Genomic DNA, 22995 nt, shown 5'->3' on the forward strand with positions numbered 1-22995 from the left:
AGATAACCTTTATCGGGAGTGAGCTGGCTATCACAAATGACGGCTTAACGAAAGTGCCTTCTAATGTGAAATCTCAGGCAGCGGCAGCAGCAGCTCAATACTCTGAACGTGTGATGTTGATTCGAACTGTGGAGGGGAAAAACCGGAGGGAGGAACCGGAGAAAAATCCACGCGACCACGGGGAGAGAGAGAGAGACGCAAACTCCAAATATACAGCAGCTGGCGTCAGGGTCGCGATCAAACCCACGGACCTCCTGCATACCAGGCGAGGGAGTTAACATCTCCTAGCCACCGTGATGATGATGAGAGAGAGACACACGCAAACTCCAAATATACAGCAGCTGGCGTCAGGGTCGCGATCAAACCCACGGACCTCCTGCATACCAGGCGAGGGAGTTAACATCTCCTAGCCACCGTGATGATGATGAGAGAGAGAGACACACGCAAACTCCAAATACAGCAGCTGGCGTCAGGGTCGCGATCAAACCCACGGACCTCCTGCATATCAGGCGAGGGAGTTAACATCTCCTAGCCCAATTTGTTGGCACGGATAACCAAGAGGATGTATCCCCCAGATCACGCGCCGCATGAATCACAGGGAACCAGGACCACAACTTTATTTCTCAGTCAGTGCCGTGCAATCATCCATCTGCCTGCGGTAACAAAAATCCTTAAAGCAACACCCGGTACCAGATTTCGGTTACAAATCAATTCTTGGCACACCCAAAACACACACACACACATACCATGCCAAGGCCCGTATTGTATCGGGTCCAACCCGGACAGGTGGCAACCCGAGGGTGGGTGGGTGAATGAGTGGGTAAGCAAGAGTCTGAGTGGATGGGTGAGCGAATTATTGGTTTGAGTGAATGAATGGGTTAATGAGTGAGTGGATGGGAGGGTGAATGGTTGAGTGGTAGGGTGAATTAATGGGTGAATTAGTGAGGAGGTGGTGTGGACGGGTGGGTGTCTGAATGTATCAGTGAGTGAATAAGTGAGTGGGTGAGTGAGTGGATGAGTTGGTGTTTGAGTGGATGAGTGAGTGAGTCGATGGGTGGATCTTTGGGTGTTTGAATGAGTGAGTGGGTGAGTGAGTGGATGAGTGAGTGAGTCGATGGGTGTTTGAATGAGTGAGTGGATGAGTGGGTGTTTGAGTGGATGTGAGTGAGTCATGGGTGGATCTTTGGGTGTTTGAATGAGTGAGTGGGTGAGTGAGTGGATGATGGATGATGAGTGAGTGAGTCGATGGGTGTTTGAATGAGTGAGTGGATGAGTGGGTGTTTGAGTGGATGAGTGAGTGAGTCATGAGTGGATCTTTGGGTGTTTGAATGAGTGAGGGGTGAGTGAGTGGATGAGTGGATGAGTGAGTGAGTCGATGGGTGTTTGAATGAGTGAGTGGATGAGTGGGTGTTTGAGTGGATGAGTGAGTGAGTCGATGGATGGATCTTTGGGTGTTTGAATGAGTGAGTGGGTGAGTGAGTGTATGAGTGGGTGTTCGAGTGGATGTCAAGCGTGGGTGGGTGGGTGAGTGGGTAAGGCGATAGGGTCTGCCACCTCCGTCACGGATTGCATCGGGACAGGTGGCAACCGCTCTGAGCCCACGTAACCACGCATCCGAGGACGCTACGGGTGGCCGGGGGCGACCTCGGCCAAGTGCCGTGGCGGGTCGCTCGCTCGGCTTAAATACCGAGCCGATTTAGATCTTTTATTGCAGCACACGCACACACGCGCACACACACGCACACACGCGCACGCACACACACGCGCACACACACACACGCAGACACACGCAGACACACACACGCGCACACACGCGCACACACACACGCAGACACACACACACGCAGACACACACGTAGACACACACACACGCAGACACACACTCACGCAGACACACACGTAGACACACATGTTCACACACACGCAGACACCACACGTAGACACACACACGTAGACACACACGTAGACACACACTCACGTAGACACACACACGCGTAGACACACACGTAGACACACACTCACGTAGACACACACACGTAGACACACACACACGTAGACACACATGTTCACACACACGTAGACACACACTCACGTAGACACACACGTAGACACACACACACGTAGACACACATGTTCACACACACACGTAGACACACACACACACACGTAGACACAAGCAGACACACACACGTTCACACACATGCAGACACACACACGCAGACACACACACACGTAGACACACACGTAGACACACACACGTAGACACACACACACGCAGACACACACACGCAGACACACACACACGTACACACACACACGTACACACACACACGTACACACACGTAGACACACGCGAGCGCTTATCTACTCCGCAGATTGATGAGCGTGCGTCACTGCGGTGGTGCACGAATTGGCGCTGCGAGTGAGTTTTAGTGCGAGGCGCGCGCCACCCGCGCGGGCCGCTGTCGCCCTTCCAAGACCCCCCCCCCCACCGGGCAAGCCTTGGACAAGCGGTGACCCCCACCCCCCCACCGGACAAGCCTTGGACAAGCGGTGACCCCCACCCCCCACCGGGCAAGCCTTGGACAAGCGGTGACCCCCACCCCCCCCCGGAGCCACTCCGCGCGGTGGTCACGGGGCGAGGGCGTCGGAGTGCGGCCACCCCCTCCCACCCCCCCACCTCCCACCTCCCACCCCACCTCCCCGGCCACAACGCTTCTGGCAAGCCCTGGCGAGGCTGTTGGTCTCACCGTGCCGCTCGCTTGTGGCCCAGTTGACCGTGGCGAGGCGGAGGAAGCTCCTCTGCTATGAATAATGTTGGTCGCGAAAGTACCACTACCACCACCACTACTATTACTACCACCACCACTACTACTACTACCACCACTACTACTACTACCACCACACTACTACTACCACCACTACTACTACTACCACCACCACTACTACTACTACCACCACCACTACTACTACTACCACCACCACTACTACTACTACCACCACCACCACCACTACTACTACTACCACCACCACCACTACTACTACGCACGAAACCAAAGCCGCGTTGAGGATGAGCCTTGAGGGCTTAGCGGCCTTCAGCAAAAAGCACTCCCGAAGCGGTGAAGACACGAGAAGAGAGAAGAGAGAGAGTGAGAGAGTGGGAGAGTGAGTGAGAGTGAGGGAGTGAGTGAGAGAGTGAGTGAGAGAGATAGAGAGTGAGTGAGAGAGTGAGTGAGGGAGTGAGTGAGAGAGAGTGAGTGAGAGAGTGAGTGAGGGAGTGAGTGAGAGAGTGGGAGGAGAGTGAGAGAGAGTGAGAGAGTGAGTGAGGGAGTGAGTGAGTGAGAGAGTGAGGGAGTGAGTGAGTGAGAGAGTGAGGGAGTGAGTGAGAGAGTGAGTGAGAGAAAGAGTGAGTGAGAGAGTGAGAGAGTGATGAGTGAGAGAGTGAGAGAGTGATAGAGTGAGAGAGTGAGTGAGAGAGTGAGTGGGAGAATGAGTGAGTGAGAGAGTGAGTGAGAGAGTGAGTGAGAGAGTGAGAGAGTGAATGAGTGAGAGAGTGAGAGAGTGATAGAGTGAGAGAGTGAGTGAGAGAGTGAGTGGGAGAGAGAGTGAGTGAGAGAGTGAGTGAGAGAGAGAGTGAGAGAGTGAGTGAGTGGGAGAGAGAGTGAGAGGAGTGAGTGGGAGAGTGAGTGAGTGAGAGAGTGAGTGAGAGAGAGAGTGAGTGAGAGAGTGAGTGGGAGAGAGTGAGTGAGAGAGTGAGTGGGAGAATGAGTGAGTGGGAGAGAGAGTGAGAGAGTGAGTGGGAGAGAGAGAGAGAGAGTGAGTGAGTGGGAGAGTGAGTGAGAGAGTGAGAGAGTGAGAGAGAGAGTGAGTGAGAGAGTGAGGGGAGAATGAGTGAGTGGGAGAGAGAGTGAGAGAGAGTGGGGAGAGAGAGTGAGAGAGTGAGTGGGAGAGTGAGTGAGAGAGTGAGTGGGAGAGAGAGTGAGTGAGAGAGTGAGTGGGAGAGAGAGTGAGTGAGAGAGTGAGTGGGAGAATGAGTGAGTGGGAGAGGAGTGAGTGAGAGAGTGAGAGAGTGAGTGGGAGAATGAGTGAGAGAGTGAGTGAGAGAGTGAGTGGGAGAGAGAGTGAGTGAGAGAGAGAGTGAGTGGGAGAGAGAGTGAGTGAGTGGGAGAGTGAGTGAGAGAGTGAGTGGGAGAGTGAGTGAGAGAGTGAGTGAGAGAGTGAGTGGGAGAGAGAGAGAGTGAGTGGGAGAGTGAGTGAGAGAGGGAGTGAGTGAGTGAGTGAGTGGGAGAGTGAGAGTGATTGACGTGACGTTTCGCCAGTAATCACAACTAGCTCATCAGGCGACAGCCAGAGTTGTTGAGAAGTCCTCCTGCTTCGTTCCTTCACAGCAGTCGTGGATGTGGTGACGCCCCTTCTTCGTGCGTTCTTCTTACGCGCAGTGCGGGTGGGGGGGGTATGAATGACTATGGGTATCCATTGCCGTTCGGGTTATTTATATGGCAAACAACGTACACTGAGAAGTTTACATTTATAAAGGAAACTACTTGCTATATAAAAGCCCCGAATAACAGCCCAGCCACGTAGGGTAATTCTATTATCACCCCGTCCAAGTAAAACAAACACTCCATGGGTAAAAATAACAAGCTGTAAAAAGTAAAAGGCTTTTTTAATCTAAAACTTAAAACAAACTTTTGTGTTTGTTTCATCACAGTCAGGGTCCACTGGCGATGCCGACTTGACGATACAAATGAGAACTCAACCACGCTGGCTTATCGTCATCATCATCATCACGTGGACACTTATAGCAGCAGCCCAGATTCTCTAAACACGTGACGTTGATTCTGAATGTGGAGGTGGAAACCCGGAGGAGGACCCGGAGTCAAATCCACGCAGTGACCACGGGGACAGAGAGCGAGAGACACGCAGACTCCAATACACAGCAGCAGCAGGCGTCAGGGTCGGGATCGAACCCACGACCTCCTGCACACCAGGCGAGGTAGTTAACATATCGGAGCCACCGTGGTGATGATGAGAGACGCAGACTCCAAATATACAGCAGCAGCAGCAGCAGGCGTCAGGGTCGGGATCGAACCCACGACCTCCTGCACACCAGGCGAGGTAGTTAACATCTCGGAGCCACCGGTGGTGATGATGAGAGACGCAGACTCCAAATATACAGCAGCAGCAGCAGGCGTCAGGGTCGGGATCGAACCCACGACCTCCTGCACACCAGGCGAGGTAGTTAACATCTCGGAGCCACCGGTGGTGATGATGGAGAGACGCAGACTCCAAATACACAGCAGCAGCAGGCGTCAGGGTCGGGATCGAACCCACGACCTCCTGCACACCAGGCGAGGTAGTTAACATCTCGGAGCCACCGGTGGTGATGATGAGAGACGCAGACTCCAAATATACAGCAGCAGCAGGCGTCAGGGTCGGAATCGAACCCACGACCTCCTGCACACCAAGCGAGGTAGTTAACATCTCGGAGCCACCGGTGGTGATGATGAGAGACGCAGACTCCAAATATACAGTAGCAGCAGGCGTCAGGGTCGGGATCCAACCCACGACCTCCTGCACACCAGGCGAGGTAGTTAACATCTCGGAGCCACCGGTGGTGATGATGAGAGACGCAGACTCCAAGTATGCAGCAGCAGGCGTCAGGGTCGGGATCGAACCCACGACCTCCTGCATACCAAACGAGGTAGTTAACATCTCCGAGCCACCGGTGGTGATGATGAGAGACGCAGACTCCAAGTATACAGCAGCAGGCGTCAGGGTCGGGATCGAACCACGACCTCCTGCATACCAAACGAGGTAGTTAACATCTCCGAGCCACCGGTGGTGATGATGAGAGACGCAGACTCCAAGTATACAGCAGCAGGCGTCAGGGTCGGGATCGAACCCACGACCTCCTGCATACCAAACGAGGTAGTTAACATCTCCGAGCCACCGGTGGTGAAAATGAGAGACGAAAACTCCAAATATGCAGCCGGTGTTGTCAGGGTCGGGATCGAACCCACGACCTCCTGTAGTCCAGGCGAGGTAGTTAACATCTCCTAGCCACCGGTGGCACCCCACCGGCCTAGGTACTGACCCGCCTGTGGTAGTAGGGGGAGAGTGGAGCCGTGAATTCCACAGCCGCGTGGATGGAGGAGGAGGTGGAGGTGGCGGGCGGGCGAGTGTCTCGAATTGATTGTTTATCTTGTCACTTAAATACCCTCCGGCGGCGGCCAGGGCGCGCGCGAGCCATTGTTTGTTTGGTTGGCTTTGTTTCACCAAGTCGCAGCATCTCGTGTTCGCTCTCGTGGTGTGTACGGTGTGGTCCCGATGTCTTGTGACCCCACCACCCACCGTAATCCTCTAACACAGGGGTCCTCAAACTACGGCCCGCGGGCCACATGCGGCCCGCCGAGGACATTTATCCGGCCCGCTGGGTGTTTTTGCCGCCGCTGCCTGTCTGTTACTTTTTTTCTACATGAGAAGGACGGTCATTGGTGGAAGAGGGAGAGGGGGCGGAGTTCCCCCCAATCAGACTGCATTGATGGGCAGTACAGTCTGTAAGTCTCTGTGTGGGCAAAGTTATTGCTGGTATATTGTTTTTGTAGCGCTGTATATATTGGTATTTTACTAATAGCAATTTTGACTCCCTAGGAAACAATGATGTCAAGAAAGAGAAAAATTGACTCGGAGTGTAGGATATTCAAAGAACAGTGGACTTATGATTTCTTTTTCATGCAGTACAAGGAAAGAGCTGTGTGTCTGATATGCCAGAATATAGTGTCTGTGTTCAAAGAATACAATTTACGTCGACACTATGAAACTCAACATAAAGATAAATATGCTTGTTGGTCGGAGAAGTGAGAAAAGATAAAATATTAAAACTGAAAAATACATTAACAACTCAGCAAAATACTTTTGTGAAGCAGAAGCAGCTACATATTTCATCACTGCGAGCAAGTTTTCAAGTTGCCAAGCTAATAGCGTGCACTGGCAGACCATTCGTGGAGGGAGAATTTGTTAAAGAATGCATTCGTTCTGTTGCCAAAGAGATGTGTCCAGAGAAGGCCGATTTATTTAGTACAGTGAGTCTTCTAGGACCTACAATTACACGGAGGATTGAAGAAATGGGAGACAATTTGCATCAGCATTTGCAAAACTCCACAAAAAAACTTTCCTATTTTTCCTTGGCACTCGACGAAAGCAATGATGTTCGTGATTCTGCACAACTTCAAATTTGTATTCGTGGGACGAATGACTATTTCGAAGTCACAGAAGAGCTTGCTGCACTGCAAAGCATCAATGGAACAACTACAGGAGAGGATATCTTTCGATTTAAAGCTTTCGTGACTGCAGGGATTCATCTTCTTGGTTCTTTCGGTAAAGTCACATAGAAGGGAAGTAATAAAATAATTCTCACGACGTTTCGGCCACAACGCAAGCAGCCGTCCTCAGGTGAAAACCAGGTCTGTTGGGGAGACAGCGTCTGAATGAAACAGCACACGAGCTTGGAGCATATATAAGCTGGGTTGGAAGCGGGGGAAAGGGCGCCTTGACAAAAGAATTTGCATATCAAGAGGAATTTAGCATATTTATGGGAATTGCAGGAATGTGATTAGTACTACATATGCCCGTGCTGCATATGTAGTACTAATCACATTCCTGCATTTCCCATAGATATGCTAAATTCCTCTTGATATGCATCTCTCCCCTCTGAGACATATCCTCATCTCAGGAACCAAGCACTCAAAATGGCAACCATCTTTGGCAGCACTTATGTCTGTGAACAGACTTTTTCCAGAATGAAACATTTGAAATCTCCAACCAGATCTAGACTAATGGTTGCACACTTGCATCACTTGTTACGACTAGCAGTGACAAATATGGAACTGGACATTGACCATCTCATTAGCCAAAAGCAGGCCCATAGTTCCCATTGAAATACTGGCAAGTTTGTTGATTTAACTTACTTGTTCTTCATTTTAAAAATTGTATTTGTTCCCGTTTTGTTTCTTCACTTCAAAATAAGATATATGCAGTGTGCATAGGAATTTGTTCATAGTTTTTTTTGTAACTATAGTCCGGCCCTCCAACGATCTGAGGGACAGTGAACTGGCCCCCTGTTTAAAAAGTTTGAGGACCCCTGCTCTAACACGTCAGAACGTGTTGGTGGCATGCCGACGGCTGCGAGCGCGGAGCGGGGAGGGGGTCAAAGTTCACGTCGCGAGTCGCGAAGACGCCGGAGGCTGCCCGCTGGTCAAGCGCAACAGGCCCCTCGCTGGGGACCATGGTGGTGGTGGTAGTGGTGGTGGTGGTGGTTAGTAGTGGTAGTAGTGGTGGTGGTGGTGGTTAGTAGTGGTAGTAGTGGTGGTTAGTAGTGGTGGTAGTTAGTAGTAGTGGTGGTTAGTAGTGGTGGTAGTTAGTAGTAGTGGTGGTAGTTAGTAGTAGTGGTGGTGGTAGTTAGTAGTAGTGGTGGTAGTGGTGGTAGTGGTGGTAGTTAGTAGTAGTGGTGGTGGTGGTTAGTAGTAGTAGTGGTAGTAGTAGTAACTACCACCACTACTACTACTAACTACCAGGTAGTTAGTAGTAGTAGTGGTGGTGGTAGTGGTTTGTAGTAGTGGTGGTAGTGGTGATGATGGTGGTTGTGGTGATGATGACAGTGATGATAGTGATGATGATGGTGGTTGTGTGGTGGCGACGGTAGTGGTGGTGGCGGTGGTGGCGACGGTGGTGGTGGTGGTGGCGGTGGTGGCGACGGTGGTGGTGGTTGCAGGACCCTCCTCGTGGCTCTCAAATGTCCAAGACAAACAAGTTTCTGTGTGTGTCTGTGTGTGTGTCTGTGTGTGTCTGTGTCTGTCTGTCTGTCTGTGTGTGTCTGTGTGTGTCTGTGTGTGTGTCTGTGTGTGTCTGTGTGTCTGTGTGTGCGTGTCTGTGTGTCTGTGTCTGTGTGTGTGTGGCTGTGTGTGTCTGTGTGTGTATGTGTGTCTTTGTGTGTGTGTGTCTGTGTGTGTGTGTGTCTGTGTGTGTCTGTCTGTATGTGTCTGTGTGTGTGTGTCTGTGTGTGTGTGTCTGTGTGTATGTGTCCTGTGTGTGTGTGTCTGTGTGTGTGTGTCTGTCTGTATATGTCTGTGTGTGTATAAGGGGAGCGGTAGCGCAGCGGTTAGCGCTTTGCTGCGCTACCAACCTGGCGTCCCAAGTTCGATTCCCGCTCGCAGCGAACACCGGTGACGATTATCTGAACCGGTCCTGGGCCTCCCCTAGGTCGATTCAGCCTCAGACGAGTACCTGGTGCGGTGTGTAGTAAACATCGCCACTGGGGAGACAAAGGCGGTCGGGCGTGGTGCTGGCCACCCACCCCCTCGTGTGCCGTTCCGGCCTTCATAGGTGCTCGCTATCAGCACTTGCCCCAACAGTCTGCTAAGGCTACACGGGGGTCTTTGTCTTTTTTTGCTAGATATATATTAACGTTTGCAAAACTTTGGACCGGTTTCAACATTTGGTGTCTGATAAGCAGAGTGTGTTTTTGAACGATGTTTTGTTACTTTAGCAGGTAAAGCCCCACCACTGAACTGCGTAGCTCTCTCGCAAATGAACATCATGTCGACTCCAATTGTGGAGGGGGGAAACCAAATCCACGCGACCACGGGGAAAGAGAGAGAGAGAAAGACGCACAAACTACAACTATACAGCAGCAGGCGTCAGGGTCTGGATCGAACCCACGACCTCCTGTACACCAGGCGAGGTAGTTAACATATCCTAGCCACCGTGATGATGATGATGAGAGAGACACGCAAACTCCAAATATACAGCAGCAGGCGTCAGGGTCTGGATCGAACCCACGACCTCCTGTATACCAGGCGAGGTAGTCAACATCTCCTAGCCACCGTGATGATGATGATGATGAGAGAGACACGCAAACTCCAAATATACAGCAGCAGGAGTCAGGGTCTGGATCGAACCCACGACCTCCTGTATACCAGGCGAGGTAGTTAACATCTCCGAGCCACCATGATGATGATGAGAGAGAGAGACACGCAAACTCCAAATATACAGCAGCAGGCATCAGGGTCAGGATCGACCCCACGACCTCCTGCATACCAGGCGAGGTAGTCAACATCTCGTCATCGTGGCGCCCACACATGGCTTGCTTGAACCGATGATGTCGATCTGCCGCGATGCTAGAGAGAGAGACGAGCCCTCGTTTGACGCAAACCCGAACACCAATGCGCACGCACACACCACGTGACGATCGCGACAACGATCAGCCAGATCGAGCGGCACAATCGAGACTCGGGGTGCGGCAGTCGGAGTGATGGTTTGGGGGGGGACAAGGGGGGGGGGGTAGGGGGGGGCGGCTGCAGGTGCGTGGGGTGGGATTGCCTCGTGGGCACGCCGTGAGCGTCACGTGGGGGAAGGGTCCCAGGGGGTGACTCAATCAAAGGCCCCGTCGCGGGCAACCAAGGGAGGGGGTGGGAGGGGGTCATTCCACTCCTCGGCTGGGTCGGGGCGGCTGCTGTGCTGGGGATGGAAACTCAGGCTGGTGGGATTTTATTCCGCTACTGATCCGGCTCGAGGGGAAAGGGGACTGATCCACTGAGGTTTCTGTTTGCTCCACCAGCGTTCGTGTTGGAGGAAGTCTGTGAAGCCGCGGTCGTTGTGTGGTTGTGTGACGGTGTTGGTGGTTGTGTGACGTGTTGGTGGTTGCGCCATCGCGTCCTTCCCCGTGCCCGGGGACTTCGATGTTGCTGCTGCTGCCTCCTCGTCGGCGTCGATGCCGCTGCTGTCACTGATGGTTGGCATCTCGGTTCTCGTTGGCTTCGTCATCATCGTCGTAGTTAATCACGATAGCCACGGCGGTGAGATGTTAACTACCTTGCCTGGTGTGCAGGAGGTCGTGGGTTCGGTCCCGACCCTGACGACGCCTACTGCTGCTGTGTACGTGGAGTCTGCGTCTCTCTCTCTCCGTGGTGGCCACTGCGTGGATTTGTCTCCGGGTCCTCCTCCGGTTTTTGTCCCCTCCACATTTAGAGTCAACTGCTGCGACACATTTCCACGTGGTGATGATGACGATGACAAGCCACTCGGCTGGCCTATCATTGGTGATACCCCAGGTCGCTTTTGAGAAACAATTACATAGCTCAGTGGGGCCTTCGCTGGTAAAATAAAAAAAAGTTTGTATGTTTTAGTTTAAAATCCGGAAGTCGGCACTTAGATGTATGGCTGTGTTGAACGGCAATAACCCTACACGACCCCACTCCCCTACCACTCATTCCCTCACTCAGCTACCCACTCACTCACCCATTCACTCACTCACTCACCCACCCAGTCACTCACCTATCCACCAACTCACACACTCACTCTCACCTATTCACTCTCACCCACCCACCTACCCACCCACTCACTGGCCCATTCACTCACCCACCCACCCACTCACCGATCCACTCACCCACTCACCCATTCACTCTCACCCACCCACCTACTCACCCACTCCCTGACCCATTGACTCACCCACCCACTCACTCACCTACACACCCGTTCACTCCTTTATGCGCAGTCACTCAGTAGCTCACTCGCTCAATCAGCAACCTGCCCTCTCACCCATTGACTCACTCACTCACCCACCCAGTCACTCACCTATCCACCCACTCACCCATTCACTCTCACCCACCCAACCACCCACTCACTGACCCATTCACTCACCCACCCACCCACTCACTGACCCATTCACTCACCCACCCACTCACTGATCCACTCACCCACCCACCCATTCACTCACCCACCCACTCACTCACCTACACACCCGTTCACTCCTTTATGCGCAGTCACTCAGTAGCTCACTCGCTCAATCAGCAACCTGCTCACTCACCCATTCACTCACTCACTCACCTATCCACCCACTCACCCATTCACTCTCACCCACCCAACCACCCACTCACTGACCCATTCACTCACCCACCCACTCACCGATCCACTCACCCACCCACTCATTCACTCTCACCCACCCACCTACCCACCCACTCCCTGACCCATTTCCTCACCCACCACTCACTTACCTACACACCCGTTCACTCCTTTATGCGCAGTCACTCAGTAGCTCACTCGCTCAATCAGCAACCTGCTCACTCACTCACCCAACCACTCAATCATTCACTCACCAAACCACCGACGTTGCCAATTGTCCACGAATTCGCGTCCGTGTGTCGGGGTGGCAGGAATTGGTTTGTACCGAGATCTCGTACCGCTATTTTTTTATTATTTAACTTTTTTTGCGACTTACTGCGCAGTGTTGACAGCAAGCATAGACCTGACGCCACTCACACAAAGACAAAGATCCCCCGTGCAGCCTGAACAGACTTCAGGGGCAAGTGCTGTTAGCGAGTCGTGCCTATGAAGGCTGGAACGACACACGAGGGGGTGGGTGGCCAGCAACTGTGCCCGGCCTCCTTTGTCTCCCCAGTGACGATAATTACTACACACCGCACCAGGTACTCATTTGAGGCTGAGTCGACCTAGGGGAGGCCCAGGACCGGTTCGGATAATCGTCACCGGTGTTGGTGGCCGTGAGCGGGAATTGAACCCGTGTCGCCGGGTTCGTAGCGCAGCGTAGCGCTAACCACTGCACTACCGCTCTCCCAAAGACAAAGACCCCCGTATAACCTTGACAGACTGTTGGGGCAAGTGCTGTTAGCGAGCACCCGCTCACGCAACCACACACTCGCCCACCCACACACTCGCCTATCCACACCCTCACCCACCCACACCCTCACCCACCCACATGCTCACCCACACACTCGCCCACCCACACACACACCCACACACTCACCCACTCACCCACCCACCCACACACTCACCCACTCACCCACACACCCACCCACTCACCCACCCACACACACACCCACTCACCCACACACACACCCACACACCCACCCACACACTCACCCACCCACACACTCACCCACCCACCCGCACACCCACCCACACACACACCCACCCACACACTCACCCACTCACCCACCCACACACCCACCCACACACTCACCCACCCACTCACCCACTCACACACCCACACACACAGACCCACCCACCCACACACTCACCCACCCACACACCCACTCACCCACCCACACACCCACCCACCCACACACTCACCCACTCACCCACCCACCCACACACTCACCCACTCACCCACACACCCACCCACCCACACACCCACCCACCCACCAACGGTTGCAACTCGTGCAGGTAGATCCGCGCCCGCTGTGTTGGGTTTGGCAGCGCGAGTTCATTGGGACCGCGATGTTGGCACCGGCGTTGCCGCCCGGAACTTTATCACGCACGTGTGGACGTTCCTGGCCAACCGAATACACGTGTGTCGAACTTCTTTAGCACCGTACATATCCAACCGTGCTAATCGGAGGCGCTGGGGTGGGGGGGTGGTGGTGACAGCAGTGAGTGGTGGTCTCCCATCTGGCTGGCACCCAGACTCGCACCAAAGCACGCGAGGCATTTCTTTTCTCACTTTTTCGCTTCAACATTTTCCGTGCGCGTGTTTGCCACGAAAAGAAAACCCTCTTCACCCGTGACAGAAATTCCTTCCCGTGCCTAAACTTGCCCGCAGACACGCGCGGGCGAGAGGGGCGGTGGGGGTGGTGAGGGTGGTGGGGGTTGTAGGGGTGGTGTGAGTGGTAGGGGTGGTGTGAGTGGTAGGGGTGGTGTGAGTGGTAGGGGTGGTGTGGGTGGTGTGGGTGGTGGGGGTGGCGGGGGTGGTGGGGGTGGTGTGGGTGGTGTGGGTGGTGGGGGTGGTGGGGGTGGTGGGGGTGGTGTGGGTGGGGTGGGTGGTGGGGGTGGTGGGGGTGGTGTGGGTTGTGGGGGTGGCGGGGGTGGCGGGGGTGGTGGGGGGGGTGGGGGTGGTGGGGGTGGTGGGGGTGGTGTGGGTTGTGGGGGTGGCGGGGGTGGCGGGGGTGGCGGGGGTGGTGAGGGTGGTGGGGGTGGTGGGGGTGGTGTGGGTGGTTGGGGTGGTGGGGGTGGTGTGGGTGGTGTGGGTGGTGGGGGTGGTGGGGGTGGTGTGGGTGGTGTGGGTGGTGTGGGTGGTGGGGGTGGTGGGGGTGGTGGGGTGGCCGAGGTATAGGCCCTCCACGCGCGGCACGTCGGGGTTTTTCACGCCGCGTTGTTATGGTGGTCAACAACAAACGCACACACACACAGACACACACACAGCACTTGAACGGACTGCCTCTGCGCGCGTGTGTGTGTGTGTCTGTGTGTTGGGAGCGGTGGTGGAGCGGTTATCACTACGTTGTGCTACGAACCCGGGGTTCGATTCCCGCTCACGGCCAACACCGGTGACGATTATCTGAACCGCTCCTGGGCCTCCCCTAGGTCGACTCGGCCTCATATGAGCACCTGGAAAGGTCTGTAAAAGTATCGCCACAGGCAAGACAAAGGCGGCCGGCCAGGTGCTACTCGCTAACAGCACTTGCCCCAATAGTCTGTTAAGGCTACACGGGGGATCTTTGTTTTTGTTTTTTAGGCAAGCGGGGAGCGGTGGCACGGCCGGTTAGCGCGACCTCGCACCGGGCACACCCGAAAAGTTCCATTCCCGCTAACAGCACTTGCCCCAACAGTGCGCAGAGGCTATACGGGGGAGGGATCTTTGCGTGAGTTAACGGCGACTGCCGTCACAGTGGCTAGGACAGGGGTCGGGAACCTTTTTGACTGGGAGAGCCATAAAAGCCAAATATTTCTAAATATATTTCATTGAGAGCCATATAGTATTTTTAACGTATAATAAATTAAATATGTCTTACTCTTAATGCGACTTCTGGTGCTGCATGGTTTTGCTGATGGCCTTGTAGTCTGGTTCATACGTGGTGAGGTTGAGCTTCATGCAGGCGTGACCCGTGAAATTTATCTTCAAAACAAATTTCTGTTTACTTTAAATGACACAGTATTATTAAGCAATATCACAAGTATTTTAAAATCAGTTCCAAAATGATTTTTTTTACAACTCAAAATTGTATGGGAGCCATATGCCGTCACTGGAAGAGCCATATATGGCTCGCGAGCCATAGGTTCCCGACCGCTGGGCTAGGAGATGTTGACTCCCTCGCCTGGTCTACAGGAGGTCCGTGAGTTTGATTCCGACCCGGACGCCTGCTGCTGTGTATTTGGAGTGTCTCTCTCTCTCTCTCTCATCATGATCACCGCGGTGGCTAGGAGATGTTGACTCCCTCGCCTGGTCTACAGGAGGTCCGTGAGTTCGATCCCGACCCAGACGACACTTGCTGCTGAATATTTGGAGTGCGTCTCTCTCTCATCATCATTACCGCGGTGGCAAGGAGATGTTAACTACCTCGCCTGGTATACAGGAGGTCGTGGGTTCGATCCCGACCCTGACAACGCCTGCTGCTGCTGTTGTGTATTTGAAGTTTGCTTCTCTTTCTCTCTCCCCGTGGTCACTGCGTGGATTTGTCTCCGGGTTCTCCGGGTTTTCCCTCCACATTCAGAACCGACGTCACGCGTTCCGAGTATTTTGCTTGCCGCTATAAATGTTCACGTGGTGATGGTGATGATAAGTCACTTCTTCGTTGCGATAGCCAGATGGATTCTGAAAGAGAACTTTATAGCTCAAAGGGGCTTATCCTGGTAAAATAACAAAAAAATAGTTTTAAAACAAACTTTGCTTATCAGACACCCAATGTTGAAACCGGTCCAAAGTTTTTGCAAACGTTAATATATAACGACAGAAGACAAATAGTTGAGTTTTTAGTTTAGCTTCCACAGTTGGGGTCCTCCAGGAGGCGTTTGTGTGGCCATGGTCCTCACGACAAGGCCGATTGAACCGGATGCGGTGGCTGTGTGGGCCAGGCGCGTCGAGTGGTTGGGATATCGACGTTTGATTGCAAACGCAATCATGGGAACTTCACAGCGATACACACGACCCGGCTAATAGCGTCTCGTCGTCACTGCCACCAGTCTCATCGAACACCTCACAACGCTAGCATCACACATCACACATCTTACATCACACACACACATCACACATCTTACATCACACACACACATCACACATCTTACATCACACACATCACACACACCTAACATCACACACACACATCACACATCTTACATCACACACACATCACACACACCTAACACACACGCACACCTAACACATCTTACATCACACACACACATCACACACACGCACACCTAACATCAAAGATCCCCCGTGTAGCCTGTAACAGACTGTTGGGGCAAGTGCTGTTAGCGAGCACCTATGAACGCCGGCACGGCACACGAGGGGGTGGGTGGCCAGCACCACGCCGGGCCGCCTTTGTCTCCCAGGGACGATGTTTACTACACACCGCACCAGGTGCTCCTCTGAGGCTGAGTCGACCTAGGGGGAGGGCCCAGGACCGGTTCAAACATTCGCTGCCACTGTTATTCGGCTGCTATAGATGTCCACGTGCTCAGCCACTTAGTTGAGCTTATTATCTGCGTTGGCCAGTTGCTTCTGGAAACGAGCCACTATACCGCTCGGTGGGCCTCTGACACCTGGTCAAATACAAATAGCCGAGTGTTAGTGTGTTGGCCACGAGCGGGAATCGAGTGCTTGCGCTAACCGCTGCGCCACCGCTCCCCACGTCGTACGCACACCGAGCGTGACACGATCCAGTGCTCGTCGTGACAGTCAAAATGTTACTTGTTTGGCTGCACGCGTTTTGATTAAATGTTTTAAGTAAACACGTGACACATTCGCGCTCTCTCTGGGCCCTTTCCAAAAAAAAAAAACGACCACATTCTAAAATCACGTGACTTCTATAATCCGCGAACAACGATATTTTGAAATGTACCGATTTTTAATGAGAAAACGGGTGAATGTGTGTCTTTTCATTCACATAAAGTCAGAAAAAACCAACATGAATCAAAATTACCACGTATTTATACTAAATACAAAAATTACTACGAAATATTTAGAAGTGAGTAGTTTGAATTTTTATTCATATATTGTTTTTTTTTCTGACCTTATGTGAACGAAAAGACACACAGTCGCCCTATTCTCATTGAAAATAGGTACATTAAAAAGATATCACTGTCCTGGTCACAAAAGCAAAGTTTGTGGGGAACAATAGCCATTTTTTTTATACTTTTTAGGCATAAGCAATTACGACATAACACTTACTAGCCAGGGACAACAATTGTGCTACACGGCGTTATCGCAAGGCATCGAGTCTGCATCAACCACGCGTCGTTATTTAGAACTGCTAGTTGCGTTTTAGTTTGTTCTCTTTCCCCCGCACCTCCGATTAGCACGGTTGGCTACGTACGGTGCGAAAGAAGTTCAACGTACACCACATAGTCTGTGGGTCTCTCTGTGTGAGTCTGTGTGTCTCTCTGTGTGAGTCTGTGGGTCTCTCTGTGTGAGTCTGTGGGTCTCTCTGTGTGAGTCTGTGGGTCTCTCTGTGTGAGTCTGTGGGTCTCTCTGTGTGAGTCTGTGGGTCTCTCTGTGTGAGTCTGTGGGTCTCTCTGTGTGAGTCTGTGGGTCTCTCTGTGTGAGTCTGTGGGTATCTCTGTGTGAGTCTGTGGGTCTCTCTGTGTGAGTCTGTGGGTCTCTCTGTGTGAGTCTGTGGGTCTCTCTGTGTGAGTCTGTGGGTCTCTCTGTGTGAGTCTGTTGTTGGTCTCACACAGAGAGACCCACAGATTCACCCATAGACTCACGCAGAGACCCACAGACTAACGCAGAGACCCACAGACTCACAAAGCGACCCATAGACTCACACAGAGACCCACACACTCACGCAGAGACCCACATAGACTCACGCAGAACCCCCATAGACTCACACAGCGACCCATAGACTCACACAGAGACCCATAGACTCACACAGAGACTCACAGATTCACACAGAGATCCATAGACTCACACAGAGACCCATAGACTCACACAGAGACTCACAGATTCACACAGAGACCCATAGACTCACACAGAGACCCATAGACTCACACAGAGACCCACATACTCACACAGAGACCCACATACTCACACAGAGACCCACAGACTCACACAGAGACTCACAGACTCACACAGATACTCATAGACGCACACAGAGACTCATAGACTTACACAGAGACCCACAGATTCACACAGAGACCCATAGACTCACACAGAGACCCATAGACGCACACAGAGCCCCTCAGTTATCTGTCCTTGATCCGCGTACGTCACGGTACACGCGTATGGTGAAACCTGCTAACATTGTCACCCTGTCGGTATTTCTGCTGGCGTCGCGATACGCAACAAAATGCAAATTTGTGGCCCACAAAGGGCAACGTCGCTGATCCCAGGGCGTTGTAGCCACAGCGGCTGATGAGTCACAGACGAGCTGAAATACTTCACTTCCCAGCACTCTTCAAAGGGCCGGGGCGACACCGCGGCTCGCGTGACGAGGAGTGCGTTGAACTTACTTTGCATCTAGATTTGAAGCTTTCGTGACTGCAAGGATTCCCATACTCTTAGGTTTTTCGGTAAAGTCACGTAGGTAAAAAATAAAAATAATAATAGAAATAAAATAATAAAAACATTTTATTTCTATTATTTATTTCTATTATTATAATGTATTTATCTATTATTTATTTCTATTGCAATATATGAATCTATTATTTATTTATATTATTAATATGTATCCATAAAAAATTTAACCATATTATTTATTTATATTATTATGTATTTATCTATTATTTATTTCTATTATTATTTCTATTATTTTTTATTACTTATTTTTGACCTACGTGACTTCACCGAAACACCTAAGAGTATGATTCCTTTGCACCGTACGCGGCACAATCGCGCTCGTCGGAGGTGGACGGAGTGACCTCAAATCTGACTCCATCGGTCGCATTCCGGGGCGTGTCGCGTTTCTCACTTTGATCTTCATCCGTGCATCGATCGTTTAACTTGAATGTGCAGATTTAGTTTGTGTTGCATCGAGGGACTACTACTGTGTCGTTGTTGTTGTTGTTGTCTTGGTGTGGTCTTGGACTGTTGTTGTTGTTGTTGTTGTCTTGGTGTGGTCTTGGACTGTTGCTGTTGTTGTTGTTGTTTTGGTGTGGTCTTGGACTGTTGCTGTTGTTGTTGTTGTCTTGGTGTGGTCTTGGACTGTTGCTGTTGTTGTTGTTGTCTTGGTGTGGTCTTGGACTGTTGCTGTTGTTGTTGTTGTCTTGGTGTGGTCTTGGACTGTTGTTGTTGTTGTTGTCTTGGTGTGGTCTTGGACTGTTGATGTTGTTGTTGTTGTCTTGGTGTGGTCTTGGACTGTTGCTGTTGTTGTTGTTGTTGTTGTCTTGGCGTGGTCTTGGACTGTTGCTGTTGTTGTTGTTGTCTTGGTGTGGTCTTGGACTGTTGATGTTGTTGTCTTGGTGTGGTCTTGGATTGTTGTTGTTGTTGTTGTCTTGGTGTGGTCTTGGACTGTTGTTGTTGTTGACTTGGTGTGGTCTTGGACTGTTGTTGTTGTTGTCTTGGTGTGGTCTTGGACTGTTGTTGTTGTCTTGGTGTGGTCTTGGACTGTTGTTGTTGTTGTTGTCTTGGTGTGGTCTTGGACTGTTGTTGTTGTGTGTTGTCTTGGTGTGGTCTTGGACTGTTGTTGTTGTTGACTTGGTGTGGTCTTGGACTGTTGTTGTTGTCTGGTGTGGTCTTGGACTGTTGTTGTTGTCTTGGTGTGGTCTTGGACTGTTGTTGTTGTTGTCTTGGTGTGGTCTTGGACTGTTGTTGTTGTTGTCTTGGTGTGGTCTTGGACTGTTGTTGTTGTTGTCTTGGTGTGGTCTTGGACTGTTGTTGTTGTTGTCTTGGTGTGGTCTTGGACTGTTGTTGTTGTTGTCTTGGTGTGGTCTTGGACTGTTGTTGTTGTTGTTGTCTTGGTGTGGTCTTGGACTGTTGTTGTTGTTGTCTTGGTGTGGTCTTGGACTGTTGTTGTTGTTGTTGTCTTGGTGTGGTCTTGGACTGTTGTTGTTGTTGTTGTCTTGGTGTGGTCTGGACTGTTGTTGTTGTTGTTTCTTGGTGTGGTCTTGGACTGTTGTTGTTGTTGTCTTGGTGTGGTCTTGGACTGTTGTTGTTGTTTTGCCCAAACGTTTAGTGTTGAAACTTCGGCAGGAATGTAAGTACTGATGTACTTAAACTTAATTTTGTATGTACCTATGTATCACGACTTGCTAACCTTTTCTGTACTTTACATTGCTATCGTCTGTTGTATTATTTGGTGACCCACCCCTACTTGACATGTGTAAAAAAAAGCTTTATAGCTCATCACAGATTCTGATTGTGAGATGCTCACAATGACTTTATTGAAGTGTTTTTCTCCCCCGATCACGCATGGTGTATGATAGCAAGGTCGCTGCGGGTAATCTTTGATGAAGAGAAACTAATTGTCATTAAATAAGCACCACGATGATTGTGTTGATATAGGGTAGCCACCTACCGAAGATCAACATTCAGAGCTCTAATCATATCCTGCTCCATGTACAGTGGGAACTTCTTTCGCGCCGTACGTAGCCAACCGCACTCATCGAAGGTGCGGGGGAAGGACAACAAACGAAACGTTAAAAGCAGTCCGACTTGGTTAGCCCACTCACTCACTCAACCACTCGTCAACCCACTCACTCACTCAATCACTCACCCAATCACCCACTCATTCACTCAATCAATCACCCACTCACTCAACCAATCACCCACTCACTCAACCAATCACCCACTCACTCAACCAATCACACACTCATTTACTCAATCACTCAACCAATTACCCACTCACTCAACCAATCACCCACTCATTCACTCACTCACTCAACCAATCACCCACTCACTCACTCAATCACTCAACCAACTACCCACTCCTTCACTCAACCAATCACTTAATCACTCACCCAATCACCCACTCATTCACTCACTCAATCAATCACCCACTCACTCAACCAATCACCCACTCACTCAACCAATCACCCACTCATTCACTCAATCACTCAACCATCACCCACTCATTCACTCACTCAGCCAATCACCCACTCACTCCCTCACTCACTCAACCAATCATCCACTCATTCACTCACTCACTCAACCAATCACCCACTCACTCACTCAATCACTCAACCAATCACCCACTCACTCAACCAATCACCCACTCATTCACTCAATCACTCACCCAATCACCCACTCATTCACTCAATCACTCACCCAATTACTCACTCATTCACTCAACCAATCACTCAATCACTCAACCAATCACCCACTCGCTTACGCTGCCACCTGTCCAGGACTCAGCATCTGTGGTGATTCGCGTGGCAGGAATTGATTTATATCGAGACCTGGTTGTCCGTGGTGCACTGTTGTCCAACGCTATAATCGCAGGGGACTGCACCGTGGTCTCTATAACAGACCTGGCTGCCGACTGAAAGATGCGTCTTGGGTTTGGTCTGCAGGGGACCAGGTAGGGAGCTAGAAACCCAGACGCGTGGCGGAGCCTCGCATACGGCGACTTTATCCACAGGCCGCCCAAGTGCGGGGCACACTCCCAAGCGTGGCGCTGAGATGGCACATTCGCAGATGACCCGGGAATGATCATCGGCAGCGGAGGCTGATTTGTGGCGGAACTAAACACGTGGCATGTTGGAGTTCTCGCATTGTGAATGGTGTGGGATTACTCTGACGACAGACAGCCGGTGTGTGCAGTGTCGGATTAAGCGAGCGCGGTGCCTGTGGCATATGCTATAAAAAGGCCATACATTGCAAAAACACGTAAATATTAAAACAACATTTGTAACTTGTGCAGTAAAGTAATTGTATTCTTTTATTCGCTTTACAGCCAGATAACACGACAAATCGCTCACCTTAAACACCCGGTCGTTCGTAAAACTTGAAGGCAGTATAGTACTATAGTAACAGAGCAAGTGCAGAATCAATGAACCGGAATTGATAGCTTGAAAGCGTTTAGCGCGGGGCCCTTGAAAGTGCGGGGACCGTAGCCTGTGTAACTACTTTTACTGCTAGGCTAACACTGGTCAACACACTTTTTCTGGCATAAGGTATTCCAACGGTTTTAAGGTAATTTTGGGGTGCTGATTCCAAATCTGGCATCAGTTTTTGTCTATCACATCAGGTTTTGAGAAATAAAATATTGCATTTTCAATATAAACTGCAGAAGAAAAATATTAAATAAATGTGGATATCTACATAAATGCTATTATACACACACTATCCTAAAATACAGCACCATATTTTAACACTAAAGCAGTCACTGACTGGCAACAACTTGCAATCATAAGTGACAGAGTTAATTTCGGGTAAAATCAATGAAAATGGGGTATGCCGATAGCATACAAATTATGTGATAGAGCAAATCTGAGATCAGATTTGGAATCAGCACCCTGAAATTAGTCTAAAACAGCTGCAAAAGTCCAGGCCAGAATTTTTTTTTTCAATTTTGTTGACCAGTGTCATTATCCAGCACTGGGTGTGTGCTGGACTTGGCAACTAATTTGCACTTTTTGTTGACGTGGCAAACCCTTTAACAATTACTGGCCGTGGCGCGAGTGGTGGCGGCGGCGAGTTAGCGACGCATTCATAATGTGGATAATATCCGTTGCAAAAGCCCACGGGGTGTTTCACTGACATCGGATAGTCGTCAACGCTTCTCGTGGCGTAGTCAAATCGTGTGACCAGGTGTGGCCTTCGAAAAAGAAAGAAAAACCCTCATAAACGTCGCATTCTCTACTTAAGTGTCCCACCGTAAATGCCTTTGTTATCGCGTGGGCTTCGCGCACCGCTGACGTTTCTCGTAGGCCACAAACTGGCAATCGTCACTGGATAGACGGCGCCGCAACCTCACGTGACGGCGTGTGGACTGCCTGTAAAGAAATTACGAAAGACTCCCTTCAAAGTTCGAAGATGGATCTTTCAAAAGCTCAAAACGTCTCCGGCTCTTGTTGGGTGAAACCTGGCCCCACACTGCCACC

At 51.1% G+C, this 22995-nt stretch overlaps 1 pseudogene; it reads right to left on the bottom strand.

The window, feature by feature from the left end:
- Positions 1–10800, bottom strand: part of LOC133360268 (anoctamin-1-like) — a 25608-nt pseudogene extending 14808 nt beyond the window's left edge.
- Between the last annotated feature and the right edge of the window lie 12195 nt (positions 10801–22995).

This window comes from Lethenteron reissneri, chromosome 68, assembly GCF_015708825.2.
Source record: "Lethenteron reissneri isolate LAM-NWPU_2019-01 chromosome 68, ASM1570882v1, whole genome shotgun sequence".
Taxonomy (NCBI): domain Eukaryota; kingdom Metazoa; phylum Chordata; class Hyperoartia; order Petromyzontiformes; family Petromyzontidae; genus Lethenteron; species Lethenteron reissneri.